General features: G+C 38.5%; 1 protein-coding gene across 10 annotated transcripts in view; it reads right to left on the minus strand.

Moving 5' to 3' along the window:
• Nucleotides 1-23,365, minus strand: part of NUMB (NUMB endocytic adaptor protein) — a 92,294-nt gene that overhangs the window by 45,259 nt on the left and 23,670 nt on the right. The window contains exon 2 of one of the 10 annotated variants that reach the window (XM_071427248.1): nt 6,649-6,730. The exons of the other annotated variants lie outside the window; for them this stretch is intronic. The gene's annotated coding sequence lies outside the window, so the exon portion shown is untranslated. The remainder of the gene's footprint in view (nt 1-6,648; nt 6,731-23,365) is intronic. 10 annotated transcript variants of the gene reach the window in all.

The following is a 23,365-nucleotide window of genomic DNA, read 5'->3' on the forward strand; positions in this document are numbered from 1 at the left end:
ACAATTACAATATCATAATGTTAGAAAATAAAAAGGGAATGATAATTTTCCAATTCTTATATTGTAGGAACTGTGAAAAAGCCATAGAATCCCCCAGCAGTCCAGATTTTAATAAAATAGTGCTTCTCTTCATGATACAAAATCAAGCAGCACAATTCCTAGGTCTGGGAAAGTTTTAAAATTAAAAATAGACAGGAATTTTTAAAAACAAATCCCCAAACCACCCAGATTAATTATTTGATCGAAACTTCCTAAAGGTATTGGAACCTATAGTGGCAGTGGTGAAGCCATCCATTTAGGAAATCACCCAGTCCCATCTGACCAGCTGGGAAGTCTTGCTTCACGTCTTAATCTTCTATTCTTGCCAGGATCCAACACTGACTGTATCAGAGAGAATTACTGTGCTGTGAAGCCTTTGTTGTGAAGCAGCCCAACTCCCAAGCTGGTGTCCCTTCAGGGCCAGTCCAGCTGGCCACACCTCCGTGTGGCAGCTGTCACAGCACCACAGCAGAGCTGCTCACACCCAACCGCCACAGCACCACCGACAGCTGCCTCACTACACTGAAAGGATCTCCCTTACCAAAAAACACACAGAAGCAGGAGTTTTTAGAGCTCAAGACATTTAAATGAAATCAATCTGTATATTCCAGATAGCTCACAAAATTTGAATTACTGTGGTAACAAGCCATGGGTGCACTTAGTCAATCTCAATTACAAAATGAAAATTAGCTTAACTGCCACGAAGTGTGTCATTCACAGGATGACAGATGACTCCCGGTTACACCATTACTGCGCTGGGCCCAAGCACTCCAGTCAGTCACTGCCTGGCAGCTGGTACATGGCAGCTCAAGACACTTCAATCGCTCCCATCCTCCACAGACAGCTAAATATAATTAAGGCCCTCTTATCTGTGCATTTTCTTCAGCTTGTTCATGCTAAATCAACCACACTTTTGACTGCAGCCAATGCAAAGAAGGAGGAGCAAGAGTGACAGAAAAGGCATTTTTAATATTAATTTAGAAGTCAAATGAAATTGTGAAGCGTTGTACCAAGCTTTTGTGAAAAAGTGGTGGGTTTTAATAATAAAAATGAGCCCAGAGAAAAGATAGAGTAATTTTTTCTGGCTTACAGGATATCAGAAAATCATTTGATCATCCCTCATTAAGCCCAACAACAGAAAAAGTTCACTTTCATGTAAAATATAGGCAGAATGTTTTTAGGAACCCACTCTGGTGTCCAGCACTGCAACTGTGGTTGACTTCTAAGAACATAAATTTTTCTTTACACGAATCTTATTTATTATAGTAGGAATTAATGTATACATTTGTACACCTATCCAGTGCAAGTTTTGAATTTTTCCGTAACACTTTTCTCATAATAACTCTTTACAAAGCACTACAAGGAACTAACAGAATTTCCAAATCCATTGGCTTTACACAAATGTAAGCAAATCAGAAGCTAGCTTAACAAAGTCAGACACAAGCTGTAAATACCTCTAAGCACACAGAATGCAATGCTTTCTGAACTCCCTCACCAGTTAAATACCTTTAAAAATATTTTGCATCCTCTCTAGAGTCTAATACGAGCCACGTGTTTCATCATCCACACAACTCACAAAACATTTAAGGAATCTGTCACCATACTCTCTGTGAGAGGTGTCTAAACAGAGAATTCCAACACAATTCCAGTTTTCTGGTACCATTTTGTATATAGACAGCTAGCATTCCTTATGATGACACAGCATGTAAAACCTCACTTCATCCCTAATGCTTCCCATGTCTGCTTACTGCAAAGCCTTGAGATCTAAGCAAACTTCAGTGATTTTAAAAATTATATATAGCAACATAACTGAAAAAATATCTTTTATAGGCATTTACCTTCATAAAATCCTGATGTATGTAATGTTGGGAAAAAAACATTCCCCAAACCCAAGTGTAGTACAATCAGTTACCAGAACAATGTTCATATGACAGCAGCAAGAACTCGTTCACTTGGTGACTTACTGTCCCACCCCCCATCTCAGATTCTCCTATGGTACTTCTCTTAAAAATCCCTCTCTCTTGAAGCTATAACCATGACTCCATGGATATTTAAAAAAAAAATTAAAATAGGAATCCATGGCCTGAAATAAAGGGGAGATGATAAAGTGATTTGGTTAAGTCCAATATGGGTGATAAAAGGTTTCATGTGGGAACTCAATGTAATTTTCTCTCTGTATCTCACAACATAATGGTTTTTTAGATGATTTCAGTGTTTCTGTTAAAGAACAACCCCACTACCTGGAATTAGTACTCCATTATACAAATTTGCCACAACTCCAGTCAAGGCTGGATTTTTCTTTATTCATGGCAACAGACCTGAAGTTTCTCAGACTGTTGGCAAAACCTTTCATCTTACTAATTTCAATGTTTGCATATTTTGATTTGGGGTAAGAGGTGAGAGGAGGGAAGGGGTGAACTCTATGGAATTAATAGAAGGATGCATCGATCAGTCTGCATTCAAGGTTTGAGGTTTTATGGAAGAATTCCAAGTAAAGTTTTTCATGTCTGCTCTTATAAAAAGATGCATACTTTCCTCCCCCACTCCTTCTTCCTATCACTTGGCATTTAAAGCCTTTGCTTGTAAGGATAGTAATGCTGGACTTTATGGAGGCTGTAGATAGGAATTCAACTGCTACAAAATTTCACAGGCACTGTTTTCTTAAACACTGATAATAATCTCTCAGACATTTCCTTCCACAGAAGTTACCAGATTTCATGATGGTCATTAAAATTAGTAAGACATTATTTTTGACCAGCAATGAGATTTATGAATCCACAACCACATGCTCAGCGAGAATTATCACATAAAGCTTCAGACATCAATAAATCCCACAGTTCCTCTCCAGATTGGTTTTTTTTTTTTACTGCCATTAAACTCAGTGAAGAGAAAAGAAAGTTCACTTTAAGTATATGTAACAATGAAAATGTATTTCTCTAAATAAGTAACTCGGTATACATCCAAAGAGATGGTTACTCTTTTCACCTAAAATCAAACTGATGATTACAAAATTCCTTCATGATAATGAAGTTTTTTAAATGAAAGCTTTAATTAAGAAATGGAAGCAATATGTTAATTTCTCTAACAATCTAGTCAAAATATTTGGTCTTTCCAAGACCACAACAGGATTTTAATTCCAGCCTGTAAACAATATTTAAACCAGTTCATCTAATATAACACTGGGGGGGGAAGTATATGATGTGAATTTCATGTTGCTACCTGAGACAGACTGCTCCAAACTGGTAAAACTGCTTTACCTACCAAACCAACTGCAAGAACTCACATCAGCATTTTACCTTCTAGTCAAAACTAAGTCTATGGTAATTCAGAAGGTCAAGTCTTAGAATATAATGGACTAGAATATAATAGATTCAGACTTACTGCACCACCTTCCTGGTGATAAAATATAGGGATCTTAATTCAACTTTTTTCTGTTACCTTTCTCTTCCCCATAATTAATTTTGCTAGCATGCAGATTTTATCTCTTTCAAGATCAGCACAGAATTTCTGCTACAAAAAACAAACATGCATTAAAAGCCAAGAACAAGCCTTTGCATGTGTGCTTTCTCCACAAGCTACACTCAGATGTCAAAATTATTATTATTATTAATAAGAAAAGGCCAGAAAGCACATTCTAATGCAAACAGTTTAAAATAACCTTCACGTAATAATGAAAAACCTCCACTGAAAATGTCTGTAGAATTTAGAAATTAAGATCAAAATTGTTCCCATACTCTTAGTGCAGTAAGACACAGAATACTTAGAGAGATGAAGTTAAACCAACCACTTTAAAAGTTAACCAATCATACATTAAAAGACAAAGTTAAGACATGCACCTCAAAATGCCAGTGCTGCCTCTCAGGGTCCCAGTTTACCTATACAAGGAGCTAAGGCTATCACCCTCTTCCATAAATACCAAAATCCTATAAATATTCACAAATTAACAGTTCTCCCACCACCTAACTGATTCTAAACTATTTTTTATTTTTATAAAATAAAAATATTTAATTTAATTAAAATATATGTTTATTTTAGCCCCAATATGGAAATAAATGGTTAATTTAATATTATGAGCATGAAAAGGTGTTTTTATTTCAAAAGCTTCAAATGAAGATATAATTACAAGCAGTATACACTGAATTAAGTCAGGAACATCTCAAGCCATCAGTAAAACATTCTGTCAGCTAGGGCTGATAAGAACTACAGAAATATTGCATATTGCACCCATTAATTCTCTTTTAAAATAAGCTGCCATCTGAGACATGGACAAAAAGACCATGTTCATTATTCAAACATTATTCAGATGTTCATTATTCAAACAAATTGAGCTTTTGACCATCTTGTTACAGTTGTTCAAACCCAGAAAAAAAGTTCAATATTAACATCACCCCAAACTACAGAGGTATGTAGTTTTTTTCCTGGTATAGAAATTAACATTCCTCACCCCCATCATGATCTTGAGCAAAGTAGGATGCTGCCTATCATATGTGTGATCACAGCTCTGTTTCCTTGAGAAGGTGAAATGCATTCCACAGCAGCATGGCAGGTCATGCTCTCCCAGAGGGAGATCAGGCTGCCCACAAGTCAGTACAGGACCACAGGCAGGGCTGCCAGCAACAGTGGCAATTCAGCAGCTCCAGTGATGCCAAACAGCCCTCACGAACACACCAGTCTGACTGGATGACCTCAGCTAGGCTAGAACTGTGAAACCCACAGATGTCTCTCACCTTTCTGAATCAAGTGTTGTTCACAGTAAAACAATGATCTGCTGCAACACACAGAGTTTGGTGGCAGGAAGAGAGAGTCACAGAAAGTGCACTGCCCCACAAGTAACACGTGCTGGAAAACCACATTGCTGCAATAGCCTCTTGAATCATACAATACTTGTCATCTTCCTAACTTTAAACTGCTTTGCAAAAGAACAAGAAAAGTCAAACAGGAAATAATGAGGAAAATTTGTCTTCATTCTCAAGTCCATCAGAGCAATCAATGAAGCCTCAAGCTCAGCAAAGACAGAAATATCACCTGATGACCCTGAAATCCTGCACCCAAAGGCAGCCTTTCCACATCTGCAGCACATGCACTTCTACAAGTCACTCCTCACAAACCAGACACAGCACAGAGCAAGTGGCAGAAGGTAACCAAGGCATCACTCACATTAATTTTCCCTGAATAATTCATATTCTACCATTGCCATATTCTGCATTACCTGCTGATGGATGTGGACAGTGGCAAGCAACAAATTTCTCTCCTCATATGAGTGAGTTTGACATAAAAGCAGTATGAGCTCTACAGGTGGGGCAAGTAGGAAATTGTGCTGCTGCTACTGCCCAGGCTTACAGAGGAAATCATGTCCCTTCTGTTGCCATCTTGGTATGGAGAACACCACCCTGCTTTCATAAAAGACAGCTGCTTCCTGGGGTGGCAACTGAGCTGGGCAACAGAAGACAGGATGAAGAGGAAGGCAGTCTAAAAATGCCTGCAGTGGAACAGCTGGCACGTGGCATCAAGGCAGGCACGAGGACTCAGTGAAAAGGACGCTGAACATTGCGCTGCCACATTCACACAACCATAAAAGTCACAACTGTGTTATCTTCACCAGCAACTAGTCATAGAGTCCACTGATTTGAACAGCACCTCCATTATTCTGGCAGGTGACTGTAGCACAATTACTCCATTCATATATCACCATCCTTAACAGTATGCCCTGCCTTCCCTTTCTAAGTTTTCTCTTATACAACAGGCAGCTTATAGGACACTGACAATATAGATAACACCATTTAGAATGCCATTAAAATTAGGTGGGAGACAACACCACCTTTCTTCACAAGGAATCAATTATACATTCCTTAACTGCAATTCCTCTACATATATTAATCTTCACCTTATTTACTTAGTGACTTGGTGACATAGGTACTGAGCTGAGGTAGAAAGTGAGCTTATTCCACTCTAGGAAATCACATCTCCTAAGAAGTTTGCATACTGTGCCACTGAGATGAGCTCAGTTGGCTGGAGTGTGGTACCAATAATGCCAAGGCTGTGGGTTCAACTCCTATATGGGCCATTCACCTAAGAGCTGGTCTTGATGTTCCTTGTGGGTTCCTTTCAACTCATGTTGGGATAATCCCTTCTTGCTGGGAAGTTCTGGAAGAGTCAATCTTGACCACAGCCCCTGGAGGACCAAGCATCACCTTATGTCACTTTGAGATTACCAAAGGCACACATTTCACTTGGCCAGAAAACATCAGTGCACATGGCAGAACTTAAAGTCCGCTCAAACTGCACCATTCCTCTGGCAGCTTAAGCAATCTTCACACCTGGTTAGCTAATGACAATTGGTGTCTTGCAAAAATACATCAGCAAAACTATAGGAAACCAAAGGCTGTCTACAGCAGAACGGCTAAGGCTCCCTACTCGCATCATCGAGCACTTGCTCGTACTTCCCATTAATTCTCAAAGGTCAGATTTCATTCCAAAGGCTGATTGTCCATCAGGTGCACTGCAATTATCTATGTTACAGCAACAATGTGCTACTCTGCTTGTGGTTTGCACTACATCTTCCCAGCTCTAACTCCACCCCCTGAGATCATCTACACAACAGCATCTTACCTGCAGCTCTCTGAAGCTGCACGCATCACACCAAACAACCAGCACGACTAAAGGCAGTGGTCTCCTTCAGTGGTGTTACTTCCTGGAAAAGGAAAGAATTCTCAGACAAGAACTACAAAACTCATCTCTCTACGAGAGATTTTTTTCAACATTATAGCAGTCTAATCACTGCAGGTAAGAGATGCCGAAAGCTTTTATAGAAAGCCTTGCTATAAGCATAAATACACAGCTTTGCCAGCACTGAGACTTGAAAAGTTGGATCCCTACATCACAAACTTAATCTATAAAGTAGGAGCAGAAACAGCCAAGTAGCTATTGCATATGTTTCTCTGACCAACTTAGTCTCATGACAGTGAAATTGTGCAAGTGTCTATGGGCAATTGAATCACATGCCTCAAAGAGGGCTGTTGCAAGCCACAAACCACTTTTTCTCAAATTTCACACTAACCAGATTTAAGAGTAACACCAAATTGATATTTTTCAGTGGTAAGGCAAAGTTGATGAACTCACAAGTATCACCAAAAAAGATCAATCATCAATGCAGTAACATGTTCTTCAGTTATTTACACTCAGTATTTTACATAAAGAAGGCTTCTTCAATGAAATCTATCAATTTGCAAATGTAATAGCTATTTTCAAGGGCAGCCTACTAAATGACTCCTTTTTAATTAAGGATAAATTAAGTATTTAATGAATTCAGAGTTCTTATATTGATCCCTCACTGTCTGTAAGAAAATACTCTACAAAGGAAGGGGCAAAAATCACGTTCTCCTTTTGCACTTCTGTCTATTGTGAAATACACCCTCTAAGGTTGACCACCAGCACTGTTTACACAGGGATTATATAGAAACATCTTTATAAAGTACACAGTGTCTGACTACACTAACCAACAGAACTTCCTCAGCCCTTCCAAGTCTCGAGTCTGAGCAATGACAACACGATTAAGTGACAATAGTTTCCAGGACACTCATATTCACGTTGCCTATTGGAAGTTCCTTATCACCAGAAAGGGTTGCAGTCCATGCATCATGGCTGACAGCTACTGTGGGTTTTTCCATGTTCAGTTTCTTTCCTGTACTTGGTCCTTCTGTTTTCAAGTTTAACTCAAGGCTGAGTCCTTTCTTGGTCCATCAAATTGAATTTTAGAAGTTTCTTAAGATTAAACATTACAGTCATTCTGACTGGAAGTAAACTTATTAGTGGTACAAGATGAAACCTCCAAAACCCTGAAACTACAGCAGAAAGAATGGGATGAAATTCAGTGTGCCCTGGATTCTAAACCCCAAAGCTGACAAGCAATCACAACTACATAAATTTTTATTCCCAATATTTTGAAATATCAAGTTAGTGATCTACATAAGCCTTTTTTATCGTCATAGAACTTCTCTCTCCCTGAATTCTTACAAAAAAAAGAAAAACTAAAGATGAAAGTGACAGAGTAACTTCAGAGTCTGGAACTGAATGTTTTTCATAGCCTCTAACATGAACTTCTAAAATGCAACAGGCTGTTGTAACAAAGCCAAGATAACTGAGGTTATCTTGGATTGTCCTCCAGCCACACCCAGGAATGCAATGCATGCCAAAACTCCACAGTTGGTCACAGACATGGGCGCAGGAGAAATCGCAGTGTGCTCTGAGTCAGTTTCTCACTGCTGGAATCAAGCATTTAGGCGGGCTTGCTATAAATATCCAGTGCTGGAGATACAGGAGGAGATTGGAGCCATATGTGGGAGGCCCAAATACCAATTACACACCGAGCAAAGTTCCAGCAACACAAAATTAAGGAAGAAGAGGAGATTCAGGAAATGGCCTCCTTTAAGGCATACAGTCTGCATGTTCTGAACTCTCACAGAAACAAAGCAATCAAGAAATAAGGCAGGGTAAGAAATCAGAAGTTTGGGCTACAGAAAAATCCCCCTTGTATATTATCATACACTCCTGTTATTGAATTTATGTTTTCTACATAGAAAAAGTAAAATTTGTGTGAAAAACCAGATTAACCAGTAAGGAAAAAATTCCAAAAGATGTGAGTGACCACGTAAGCTAACTTCACAGAACATACCTAAAGTCTGCCCAAGCTTAAGATCATATTCATAGCTGAACATACATGTGTTCTGCTGCAGTTTTGGCAGATAAATTGTCTTACTCCCTTCTTCTGTTGTTTGTTTGTTTGATGGGGAGGGGAGGATGTTTTTCTACTAAGAACATTTTTACTTTTCAAAATATTCTCTATAGGTGAGTGTCTTTTCTACTAAAGAGGATTTTTAAAATTTTGTTACTGCTACATTCCTCTTCCAGAAGCCACCCTGAACTTACAAAACAATAAATATCTGAATAGAAGTTTTAAAATTGTCTTACATTTCATAAGAATGAAGACACCTACAGCAGACTTGTAAATTTTTTTCCTAAAGGGGTAGAGGGGTTTGGGTGGTGCAGAACAGGATTACTTGACATACCTATTTCCCTGATACTGGAAAGAAGGCTAGGAAGCATTTCTGAAATATTTGATAGTCTTGAGATTCACAGTAGGAGACTGTATTTCCTGCTGGATAATAGTATTATGTTACACATAAAAACGACTATGTCTGTAAAATTAAACAGCTACAACACGTGAAGCTCTCAGCAGAGCTGTTCTGTTTGAAGGAAGACTCCACAAGGGCCCAAGGGACTTGCAACACACCAGCAAGAGGGATGACTGAACACCTCTGTAAAATCTAAGTATCCCAGATTGATGACCATTGTGTGAAGTTAATCCATGCTCACTTTGGTACAAAATCAGAACCTAGACCTCTGACTGATTCTCCTTTATAAAATTATTTAAGAAAAAAAACAATGTGCTTTTTGTAGATATAGTTACCAGAGAGTATGGGAGCAGGCAATGTGTGTCAGTATTACTGACTAAGCATCATGTCCTGGGTCTGAGAAGTAAAAAAATTAAGGAAATAACTAAAACATTAATAAAAAGGCATCGCTGGCATAGCTATTGCTATGTGACATCTTATCTAGCCTTTATAGCGACTAATTATTGACTGGCATCACAGAAAAAATAGATTTTGAGTAGAAGTCTGAATATTAATAACATCAGCTTAATGAATATGATGTTTAAAACCAAATCCAAGCAAGACTCAAGTCTTCAAACTACAGAAACATTTAAATTTATCTACTAAAAACACTGTAAGAACACACGTCGTTTATTTACACTATATTACATTTCAAAGGTTCAAACTTTCAACATATCAGTAACTAGTAACATTATCTGAATCTATTTTAAGTGGTTAAAGATTCTCCCTATGCAAACAATTAGAGGGACTTTTTAAAGATCTCACAGAAGTTAAAGGTCTAGGTTGAGATGAGTTCCGAGAACACGAATAGCACTTCTACACGATGTTCTCAGTTATATTAAGATACACATTTTAAAAAGGAATAAATGTCCTGAGGATGTCCCACAATTTATTGATAATATTTCATAGAATCTTTCAAATTCTAAAGCTCACAAAATCTTAAGACAAAAAGATGTGGTATTCAGTTTTTAAGAAATGATGGAGAAAGCTTAGTTCAGGGAATAAACAGATTACACAACCAATCAAAGAAAGGAGAACTGACAGAGTACACTGTTGATTTCAAACAAGTGCTAACAAATAGCTCCTTCAATAATTTGAATCCAGTCCACCCAGGATTTGAGAACTACAAGACATTCACTTTTACCTAGAGTATTAAGTCATTGGTTTCCATAGCACTTTACTTACCATTTGGGAAAAAGTCTGTTGTTGTAAGGACTCCACAGATTACTACCCATACAGACTTAGTCATTTACACTACAGACAAATACACATGATACAGTTCCCCAAAATTCAGAGCATGAAAAGGTAAAGTTCTGCAAGAGAAGGAGGTAAGGCAAGAATGTAGCTGTGACACAGGATTCGCTGGACAGGCTGCCCTGAGACACTCCCTGCAAATTCTCTTCACCACCCACGCCCCCTCACATTAGGCAACCAGATATGACATGCAGCAGGAAGGGCCTGGACAGCCTTCGTCGTGGGTCAGGTACACTGGAACACTTTGGGAAACCTAAACCAACTGCAAATGGCCTCAAAGGCTACAGCCAGGGTATCTAACTCAATCTGGGAAACACTGCAGCATACAACAAACCAAAGCCACCTTCAGCTGCCTTATTTTGCACAGGTTCTGGTAGTGCCTGCATCAGTTCTGACACTCCAAAGCAAACATTTTCTAACAAGCTACTACAGTCCTAATACCTTAGGACAACTCAATCAGAAGCAATAGCTATATCAGAAGCAATAGCTATATCCTGCTATAGAAGCTAGCATAGCTTACTGTGACTGTCACTTGTTACATTCCACCAGTGCAGCAACTGACTCTACCAAATCTTTTTTTTTTAATCTCTGCAGTTAATGTGGTCATGAAGTCCATCCTTCTGTGACAGAGGATGAAAACCAGTGAGTTTTAGGAGCAACAACAGTCCTCCACTTGGGTACAACAACTTCAGTGAAACCTTCAGCATCACCCTGCCTTTTCTGCAAAGCCTGAGCAATTGCATCATTGGGCCACTGGAGATGCCTCATTTCCTCTGCGTCTTCAAGGCTTATGCAAGGTTTTACCAGCTCCAGCTGTGCTCACTGATAACATAAGCAAGCTTGTAAAAAACATCTGAGAAGGAGCAGGGTAAGGTCCAGAGCGAAACATTTGGGTATGTACAGCGTATAGTATGTTCAGTTCCATAAACTGAATTTAGTGTTATTCCTGAATCCTGCTTTCACTCATTCAAGTTTGTCTTTGTGACTGGCAGAGCTACTTTACTGTTCAGTGCACACCTATAAAAGTAACTGTGCAGACAGGATCCTAAGGTGTACTAATAAGACAGTTACAAGCCTAGACAGCAGGAAGTTTCAGCCTATTCCAAAGGAGCTTAATACTTAATGGAAGCATAGAAGCCTACAATTACACAGCTAAGTCCCAATATATGTTTTTTACAAAATTAGAGCTGGAAAAATTCACCTGTCCTGAGAAAGAAAGAAGCCAAACGACAGAAGAGAGATAGAGGCAGCCAGGAAGACATTTCCAGAATTTCTCCCTTCAGCCTTGAATTACAGAAGTCACTGGCGGCTTTTACACCTCTTGAACTCCCACAATATATTCAGTCAACATGGTTTACCCCGTCATTAAAGACTAGAGCAAATATCCAGAATAAGTATCTCTGGAAAGGGAGTCTACAAATACTCAGAGATACTTTTTTTTAATAAATGTCAAAAAATATAACACACACACCCCAGTTTGGTTATACATACCATGCTTGTTTGGTAGTTGTATATGTTAGCTTCTGCCATTTTTGCCTGTTTTTCTTAAACAAACTTATTTCTATCATGCCAAGTACAAACTAATGCATGTACATGGGACTAAAAGCAGACAACCATCACTCCCACTCAGAAAGTAAAAGGGAACTGGATTAACCTGAAAAGATGCAGTCTGAATCCCAACCTGCAATATACTGCAAAATTTACATAGATGGCAATTGTGATGGCCAAGGGCAGGGAGGGAGAGAAGTACTAAGTATTTTTTCATTTGAGAATCCAAAATTCTTGCAGTTACAGAATTTTAGTCAACTGTTAGGCAACACTGCCTGACCACTTCCCAAAACTTGGGGCAGCAAACATAGTGACTTCAAGATGACACAGAACCCACATACAGCCACTAATTCTATAACTAAACACTAAAACAAGATGCTATTATGAACACAATGTCTCTGGCAATGTACCACATTCAGACAGACACTGAAATACCTTCTGGATAATTGAACTCGATCTAATCAGGAGCTGGTATTTCCTGGCCAATGATGACTAACTCTTCTAAACCATCATTAAGTATCAGGAAATACCCACCCGCAACATCAATCACTATCTAAACATACACCAAAGTATCATGTTTTGAACATCTTCACTCACAGATAAATATCATACAGGCAAAAGTGAGGGGAAGAAAGACCCTTTCCACCAGTCTTCAAGTAACCAAAATACAAAATCAAGTCTTAATTTTAATAACAAAATGTGAGTTGAGGCCAGATCTCCAGCTCACTTGTGCAGTTTCACAAGATGACACTGGGCTCTTGCACAGTTAATCTCACTCCCTTCATTCATACATTAAAATGCTACCAGAATTAAACTGATCCAAACCACAACTATGGGATGGTGGGTTAGAGAAGAGCTTGCACAAGTACTGTGAGTAGTTTGTACAGTGAGGACACTGGTCTTGCACACCTCTGCTGTGCCCTTCCCTCTCAGCTTCCACGTGCACTGTCCTGCTGCATCGACCAATTCCAGTCCTCAGCAACCCATGAAAAGAAACAGACCAAGGAGCCTCGGTGCAAACTCCAGCCTAAAGAAGCCACCCCTTTCCATCTCCATTTTCTGTTCCATTAAAAAACAGGAGAGGAAAGAAAGCGCTTCTTAGCTAAAAACAAAGAAAGAAAAAGAACCCATGGTAAGTGAAAGACAACATCACATTTATAATCAGGAAGGCTCAGGAGTAGACAATTGTCCTCTTCATTTCTGTAGAAACCAAAATTAAAGGCTCTCAGTAGGAAAGTCACAGCTCTAATCCCCCCTTCCCTATCTCCTTGAAGGCACTAATAGAAAGTTTTCATCACAGCAGTCAACACGTCACGATGTTGTGAATATTAAATCTAACCCAGTAAGACTGCCATGATTTCCTCTCCTATCCTTTTTCCATCTTTTTTCCCTCTTTAAAGGCAAAAGATTTGCTTTACAACTGCCATAAGTGCACCAAAACTATTTCTAATTTACTTAGAATTACGAAATAATTTAATCCCTGCTGAAATTGCTAGTTGATATTAACTATGCTACTCTTCTTCTATTAGAATTCTACATACTTACCTTAAGCTGGCAGGTGGTTCTCTGCAAGTCAAACAGTTCCTAATTAAATCCTAAAATCCTATCAAATATCAATACTTAAAACCACTACCTTAGAGCAAATCTACAGTTTTTGTATCAAGAATGATTTTGTTTCAACAATCATTCTGGTGAGTAGAATCTACTGCTCGAATAAAGCAGCTTTTTTTTCTCTGAACATGAAAAATCAAACCTCTTATGAAAACTGATATTCATTCCCAACCTTCCTCCCAGAAGAGCTAACCACTTATCAAACCACTACAGTAGATCTTCTGGCAGGTCTTTGAGCTGTAATCAGAGATCAGACTTACATTCAGATCTCTGGGGGAAAAAACCACCACCACCACAACACAGAGCACACACCCATACAGAGTCCCCTTCATAATTTAATTTACCAAGATGGCTCCTTTGCACTCATCTGAAAGCATGTTATGTGTCAATGGTAAAATGGAATTCAGCTTTTTTGGAGAATACTTTTTTGGACCAACACCCCCATAAGCAGAGTGCTATACCTGGGAAAACACATTAAACTTCTGGTTCAGAATTCAGTTTGCAGGCAAGTGAGCAAATATCAGCATTAGCTGGCACAATACCTCTTGCACTCCTAGTGTCAGTAGTTTTCAAAATGTTACATCTGTGCCACTGAAATTAAACTAGTGACATTGTTCTCAAACTGGGAAGCTTACATAATGAGGAGCAATAGCACAAGTAATCCAGAAGCAGCACTCACTTAGCACTAACTCACAGCACTGTAAAGACAGAAATGAGTTGCAACACTGAAAAAAGTTCACAAGAAAACTTTCAGCAGCAAACTGCTTTAAAAATTTTTAAATTTTTTTTTAAATTTTTTAAAAATTTCCTACCAATCCAGCCCTCTAATTCTACTATATAAAGGTGTCTAAAGTCAGTCTACATCAATGTGAAGCACGTAAATTAAGAGTCATGATTTGGGGGAAAAAAATAAACAGAAAAACAAACTGAAATGCTACCAAAAAACTCCCTCAGCATTTATCTTGCTATTTAAAACAGCTGTGTCACATGGAATAAAACAGCCTACTAAACTGTATCTACAAAGCAAGGTCAGAGTTTTAAAGTAATCAGTACAAAGGTCCTCAAGAAACTGAGTTTTCACAAATCACAGCTTTGCACACAGTTCAGTTTATAATGTGGACTTTGTAAAAGATTTGAGACTTTCCTAGTGACGCGCTTCTGAGTACACAACAATATGAGGAAGTGCTGTAGCTAATACCCCTCTTCTTGCAGACAGTCACATATCAAAGGTGCATCATTGTTTAAAATGGCTCCAGCTCCAAAGGGTGAAGATCTACTCCCTGTCCTGTCTTGACCTTAAGGGAGGGACACACTGTCCACCAAAACATCCTGTCAGGAAAGCAGTAAGAAGTGTGCAAATTTGGAGATTAGGACAATAAATACACTTTTGCTGGTTACTTATTTTGGCTTTCAAAAAACTTCTTGTCGAAGAATACAGAGGCTTTTCTAACCAAGTTTTGTCCGCACCAGAAATCCTGAAGAACAGGTCCACTTAGCAGCTGCAGAGAATAGGAACAATGTATTTGTGAAGCTCCCTGTGTGATAGTCTGGTGTGAAAGTTTTCATTGTTACATCCATTCTCTTTTGAAGTTACATGTTCCTGAAATTGGTTTAGCAGAACAAAACTGCTATTAATTATTTGTTATTTCTTCCAATATAGATATTTGGAATTTATCTGAACATAGTCCAAGTATGTTCACTAAGTAAAGTACATGCACCTATTTAGGAAAAAAGAAGGGATGTTTACTGCTTTGGGGTTTTTTTCTGTTTCCTTTTTTAGGACTGCATTTCCAAACCTGTGAGGAGATGCTCATGACATAAGGAACAAGTATTTTAATCAGGTTCTTTTTCAATATTTCTTAGGACTGGCACCAAGTTCTTACAGAACAAGCTGTTTAGGTCAATAATAAACTGCAGGGCTCCTAAATAAATTGGTAATATTGTACCTATTTCTCTCTTAAGTAAAATTACTGCTTTTTACTGGTCAAAAGGTCTTATTTTCTCAAGCACAAAGTTAACAAAAAAAAAAAAAAACTGGCCCAGATTACTCAAATGACTACTTTAAATATGGTTTTATTGTGTTTTTATTATCATATCTTTATATTTACCTTTATACTTAGCTATCTGTTCTCCCAAGATGAACAGTGATCTCCGCATTTTCCTAAAGTTTATGCAAGTGGAGAGCATTAAGCAAATAAGCAACATTATTTCAACCTTTTTATAGTAAAATGTCTAATGAAAGCCATACAAAAGCTTAATTCAGGTTAGTGTTATAAACTCTAACAATGTTTACTGGAGTGAAACAGTTGAACAAGCCTGCTCTCATATTTAGTTCAATTGCTAAGTGTCAGCAATTAGTTTGCATCTCTAGATACTTGCACTTGAAACTGAGATTTGGAGGAACATAAGCCTGGCAGACGAGATCTCAAACACTTAGTATTTTTTCCAGCTCAAGCTTTTCATACCTTAGATAAAATGCATTATCTCTTTTTTTAACATCAGGTTAACAGCTAAGAATTTTTTTGAGAGAGAATGTAATTTTATCAAATAGCAAAGAGAATTCTGCAAGCAACACACAGCAAAACACAAAGCCAAGTCACAGAACCAAATGTGAGCTTTCATATATTAAAACCTAAAACCAAACAGTGAAGCTCACTTTCATACTGTGCTTTTTAAAACAGTGACAAAGCAAATCATACAGTCCAGACCAAATAAACCATATGTTACAATTTCAAAGCTCTAGTCGCATTCTGTCCAATGTACACACACCATTTTCTATAAAGTAAACTAAGATTGAGATCTCCATTTCTCAGGAACTAGATGTACTGCTAAATTCACAAATGCCATTTCAAATAATAAAGAAATATGTTAGTACATGGAAAAGATTCATAAACATAATTTTTTAGAAAGGTTCACTACATTATGAGCTGCAACTTGGGCTTTGTCCAAACTGACAGGCAAACTATAGCCCTTCTTCAATGAGTTGTTACAGAATTGTTTTGTCTTCACTGTATTTTTACTGTTCAGCTTCAATTGCACTGAGCAACCTTTAAGAGCAAAAGTTAATTTTTGAAGTCCAATTTCAGATTGAGCAAAGTCTATCAAAAGATTTCCATGAAGTCCTGGATTGCTTACCTAGCTGTAATGGTGTGGTTCTCATATTACACTGTGCCATAATTACCTCTATTTAAAATGAGAAAACAACTCTATTTAAACACTTACTGTCACAGATCTTCAACAAACTACACTGCAGTCATGCTACTGTACACATCAGGGATATGACTACCATGTCTTTTAGAAAGAAAATCAACTCCACTTCATTCCTGCTTGAATCTAGACATCTGGAATCAGTATATACATGAGGAAGAACCACACAGCTGCAACTGTATAAATATTTTTCTTACCAATTCCCTGCCAAGAGCATCTCAAAATTATAAGATCAATTTCACAGACAAGAAATAAAACTAAGGTCACACAGGCAGAAAAGCTTTTAGAATTTGGGTACTCATATTTGGTGTGAGAGGTATTCCAGGGCTAACACACAGTCTCATCTTGGATCATATTTTCAAGATTTTGTTTCCTGTGAACTTCTGGGGCAGAGTTGGTGCCTCCTTAAACTGGCATAATGATTATAACTGATTTTATCATAAGAATTTCTGGCATCCACTTCAAATAACAATCCAGCAGACAATACACATTCCAGTTTGTGTTATTAGGATTAAACAGGAACCCCTTTCTATTGATATATTCCTTCCAACAAGGGTTATCTAAGCAATTGCCAAACTTATTGCAGTTGATTACAGTACGATGATGCATAGACACTTAGGTATATTTGTTAGCTGAAAATACAGCAGCAAATGTAAGTCTTCAGAGTTTTGATTTATAAATAAGCTTGAGAATGCCCTTTTGATCTAACACAGTACCTTGGAACCCATAAAGTATCTGGAACATTATTTCTAGATTCAGAACACTAGGAGAGATTTTTTTTTTTTGTTCACCTCCAGCCAAACAGTCTGCATTCTGCCTCCTCATAAAAACTCGTGATACCCGTGCAACTTCTTTACAGAAATTAATACATATGGTCATCAATCACTGATGCACCAAAAAATCCATTCTTTCCTTGGACACATCTGCTAACCCAACATAAGTAAAAAGTTAACGACGGAAGCCCGCAAAAGTGTTGTGTGTATAGCTGAACACCTACATCAAGTATCAGTGGCACCAATTCTTTGGCACTTATTCTTTGCATAATCACATTAATCAAAGTTTGGGTCTTGGTTTGGTTTTGTACTGTGGCTAAACAACTTCGAAAAGTATTGCCATTGCAGAGACTGCCCATATTTTAGAAACTTGCAATGGTTTTTCCACTCATATACCACCATTCATGAAGGAACAAAGCTATGGAAGGATGTCACAGTATCAGACCACAATAAAGACACACTGCAGCAGACCAGCGCAAACCTTAGGCAACAGAAATTGATACACTGGGCTGTTTAGCAGGGAAGAGCATAATTCGTAGTATGTAATGATTCCAAGTTCTCCTCCTGAAGTTTGCGAACCATTACATTTCTAAGATCACACTCAGCACTGATCCTACAATCTGCTGCTTTTTGCTCCTTTCAAACAACTATAGTCACATTAGAGTTTCACTTTTTAAGGTTTATGAAAACCTTCCAGAATTTACATACTACTACTTACTTGCAAGTTTGGCCATGACAATCAATACGGGTCATCTTCGTCAAGTCCTTCTCGTGGATTCCAATTTCTTGTATCAAATGCTTTATAAAGCATCACACAAGATGCTTAACACCAACACTTCTACTAAAGCTATTCTGGTCACCGGTAAACACAGACAACTCAAGAATCTGTTCCTAATCTTCATCCTCAAAGGTTTTGCCCATCATCACCCACTTCTTTGCAACTGCTTACTACAGCTAATGTATTTCAAAAGATGAGAACTGTGAACAAAACCTTGAAAGAGAGGTGCTCCAGGAAACAGTAATGTGAAGTGACAAAATTCGTTTTGAAGACTTAAGGACAGCTGGACAAGATGTTGCACCTTCACAAAGAAACTTACAAATCACATGCAACTTGTGGCAGCAGAGATGACTACATGTACAGACTGTGGGTTCAGCAACACAGGGCTAAACAGCAAGAACCCTGCAAATTTTCAAGGAGCAAACCACTATGATTAAAACCACTTTCACATTCCTTACCTCACTGAACTCTGACATAAAGTAGCATTTAAATAATCATCCAGAGCTGTGAAATCACCTCGTCAACACTTCAACTATCCTTAAAATAAAAGTTCTAGTTTTGTTATCACAGTCTTCTCTAGGACTTTGATAGCTCTGTCCAACAGTTTTTGCATATTTCAGTCTAATCACCACACATAAATGGCAGTATGCTGCTCACAGTGGAGTACCAGCAGTCTGCCAGCACCTGGCAATTGTGTGAGCAGTGAAGCACAGGGATGATGATGCTGGAATGCAGACACCCTTCCAGCAGATTTGCTTGCTGAACCTTTTTAAATGTAAGATTCCTGTCAGCCCATGTCTTTAGCCTGTCAAGGTCCCTCTGAACAGCAGCAAAGGTGTCTGTTTTGTCATCCACTCCTCCCAATTTTGCATCATCTGTGAATTTGCTGAGGGTGCACGGCATCCCATCACTCAGGTGTTAATGAAAACAAACAGCCCAGGCCCTACTATCAACCCACAGGGTACACCACTGCTAATTGGCCGGCAGCTGGACTTTGTGGCACCATTGACACCCCTTTGAGCCCAGCACTACAGCCAATTTGCAATCCCTTTCCCTGTCTATTTAGCTAGACCAGATGGTGAGGGTGTTAAGGGAGACAATGACAAAAGTACCGTTAAAGTTAAACAGTACAAACTTCTCTTTTCTCCTCCACCAACCCAGTAATTTTGTCAAGGAAGGCTGCCAGGTTGGTCAAGTACAATTTCCCCTACCTAAAGCTACAATAACTATTGCTAATCATTTTGTGTCCTTCTTATGTTTGGAAATAGCTTCACAGGAGAATTTTCTCCATCATCTTCCTGGGGTCTAGGTGAGGCTGAGCAGTCTGCAAATACCCAGACCCTCCTGCCCTTCTTGGAGGCAAAAACAACACTTGCATTCTTCCAGTCCTCAAGAAGACTCTTCTATTTTCTCAATCTTTCAAAAACAATTCCGAGTGGTTTTGCTCTGATACCAGCTCTCTGACAACTCATAGGTGCATTCTATCAGTTCCCATGTACTCTCTTGCGGCAAACTTTTTAAAATGTTCCCTTACTTGGTCCTTCTCTACTGAGGCTAAATCTTCTTTGCTCATTGCTCTAGACTTTCCCACTAGTCTCTAAGGCCTGGGACTCCAGATGACAAATCCTATAAATTAAGGTAAAAAAGACATCTAGTACCTCAGCTTTTCCCATGTTTTCCTTCATCTCCCTCTGGCTGGTGATGTACTTGCAGAAGTCTTTTCTGTTGCCCTTCATGTCCCTGAACACCTACCTGAAAACTGAGGTCCAAAGCCAATCTCAGTCACACCTCTTCCATTCCTCATGCACACAGAAGCAGTGAAGTTTAGATTCAAAAAAGGGTATAGTAATGGAAAAGGCACTTCTTGAAAAGCTTCATACTGGGCATATTCTAACTTAACCATTGTAATACAGTACACACAAAACAAAGAAACCAAATTGCCTCTCTACTCTGTTTAGCCTTATGACACAAGTATCATGCTAATGATGGCTAAGCTTGCTCCTGCAGTCAGAAACATGCACTGGAATGAGCATGATTAGGCAGCAACACAGCTGTCTTCTCAACAGTAGCACAACCTCTCTGTTTATAACTGTGATGAAAGTGAATTGTTACTTTCAGGAAATCTAAATGATGCATCCTGGTGGTTATATATTCTGTATTTTACATTATACAGCTCTTTCATCTTATGTATTAACTCATACCTTATGGCCTGCCCTGCGCTTCTAGGGCAAGGCAACATCATACACATGTCAAGAGGCAAAATGTTATAACCAACAATTTACACAACTCACTAGGTCTGGACAGTATGCATTAAAGATCTCTGACTCTACTTGGTAAATGACTGAACTACCAACAAGCATATACCAAAGCCAGCTTTATGTCACAGGATAGTGGATGCCGCTCTCACATGCAAAGGGTCATAAAAGCAGTTCTGTGAATTGGAATCATACTTTAGAGCAATAGGCTGGTTTAAACAAAGTGTCCAAAATAAACAGCAGCAGTAAAAGCTGTAGAGAAGCAGAGACTATTAACAGCCTGACATGTGTCAAGACAAAAATGACATCTTTACACTTATAAAAAGCAATGTATTCCCAAACTTCAGTGTGTTTTAAAATAATAAATCATTTCAAACCAAAGGCTAGGTTAGCAACTAAGAGGGATAAACATAATCCAATTTTGCAGAAGTCCAGATATGCTTTAGTATATCCAGCTAGAGGCATTCCAGCCACTCTACCACTGTATGATCGGAGGCAATTCTTAAAGGCACAAGGAATCTGAACATCTGTAGAAAAACCAACAAAGAAAATCTGAGGAAACCAACACTATGTTCTTAATCAGTTCCCTCTAAATTGGTGGCTCCCTAACTGATTTAACAGGTTTTTTAAAAAGCCTTTGAACAAAACTTTAATTAAATCTATTCCAAAACAAGTACTCATTTCAGCTCAGTGCTCTAGGTAAAACTCCAGTGCATTTACAAGTATAATCAGATCAGCACAGTTCTCCCTCTTTCCTCTATAAATACAGCTATTTATGTTTGACCCCAACCCACACTAAAACTCAAATACCCAGCATGCAGCTCTTTCATCTACTTCTTTTTCACAACCTGATCAACAGCAGAATGGCAGATTAAGAAAGGTTGGGCGTGATACCTTCACAAAACAGTCAGAAAGGGTTTTTTCTGTCTGACTGTGATAGTGAATACAAAGACCTGCCTGAGCAAGTGCTTTTACTACTGGAAATGCATCATACCTGCACAAAAAATACCATTTTCACAGAATCATAGAACAGTTTGGGTTGGAAGAGAGCTTTTAAAGTTCATTTAGTCCAATGCCCCCCTGCAATGAGCAGGGATGTCTTCAACTAGATCAGGTTGTTCAAAGCCCCACTCAACCTTACCTTGAACACTTCCAGGGATGGGGCATCTACCACCTCTCAGGGCAATCTGTTCCAGTGTTTCACCACCCTCTCATTTAAGAAATGTAAAACATTTCTTACATATGTCTAATCTAAATAGACTCCTTCAGCTTGAAGTCATTACTCCTTGTCCTGTTGCAACAGACTTTGCCAAAATGTTTGTCTTTCTAATAGCCCCTTGGAGTACTGAAGCCTGCAATAAGGTCTACCCAGAGCCTTCTCCTGGCTGAACAATTCCAATTCTTTCAGCCTTTCCTTATAGGGGAGGTGCTCCATCCCTCTAATAGTCTCCATGGCCCTTCTCTGGACTCACTCCAAGAGGTCTGTGTCATTCCCATGCTGGGGACCCCAGAGCTGGATGCAGCACTGTCAGTGGGGTCTCAGCAGAGCAGAGGATGTCATCAGCAAATTTTCTGACCTGATCCCTTTAAGTACATCATTAATGAAGATATTAAATAGCACAGACACCTGAGGGACACCATTTGTCACCAATGTCCTTTGGGACACTGAGCTGCTGGCTGCATCCAGAGAGTAGTGGTCAATGGCTCAGTGTGCCAGTGGGCATTGGTAAGAGGTGGTTTAACCCATCAGATTTAAAACTCAATGAAACAGGTATCAAAGCAAATGAGTAAAGAAGAAAAACAAGATACAATGAAAATTAGTGTTATTTATTTAAATTTTACTCATTTTCCAGTTACTGCTCTAGTTCTATTAACATCCATCCATTCAAAAAGCAAAATTACATCTCTTCTCAATACATTTATTGAAAATCCAGGTATTAACATGAGACCTGTAACATCTCAAGCATCCCTACAGGCCAGGACACTCAGAGCCCTGTCCATATTGACTCAATTCTGACCAAGCATTTGAAAGCCTGTTTTGAAACAGCACAATGGGTCACGCCACTCAGCACTTCACTCATTTAAAGAGGCATCTGAGCATGGAAAGCAGAGACTGCCAGCATCTCTACAGGTTATTTCTGTACTCACCAAGGAAAAAGTGTGATCAACTGACAAGAAGTAATTTTATTAAAAGATTTTAAAATTTCTCTTTGTCCAGAAACTGATGGCATTTACTAATTAACAGATACACAGGTCTGTTACAGTCACAGTATTTAGATTTTTAGCAAAACATGCAGAACAAAGCTTCAGCAAAGCAAAAATCTTACTAGTGATCCACAGGTCAGACACAGCTCATTGGGCAATTCCACTTTAGAGTGGATGAGACAATGGTCCTTTACTACTTGGACATCTAAAGAAATGGAGTTTACTTTACAAAACTGAGAAACTTCAATTAACTATTATAAATTATAATTTCAATACTATGGACCATTTCATAATATTACTTCCTTTTCATAAAGAGAATTTCTGGGTTTTAATCAGATCTCACCCTATTCAATGGCCACCGCTAACAATCTTCAACCAAAAAAAAATTTGTTGTACAATATATATCTGTTTATGCTGTGTGAGTCTGGGAGAGAAAAAAAAAAAGGAAAAAACCCATCAAGTACCTTTATTATGAGAACTGTTTTTCCTGTTACTGGTTTTTAATTCCAGTATGCTCAAAACTGA

This window comes from Agelaius tricolor, unplaced genomic scaffold (assembly GCF_023055355.1).
Source record: "Agelaius tricolor isolate 1412-34295 unplaced genomic scaffold, bAgeTri1.0.p SCAF_5, whole genome shotgun sequence".
Classification (NCBI taxonomy): Eukaryota; Metazoa; Chordata; class Aves; order Passeriformes; family Icteridae; genus Agelaius; species Agelaius tricolor.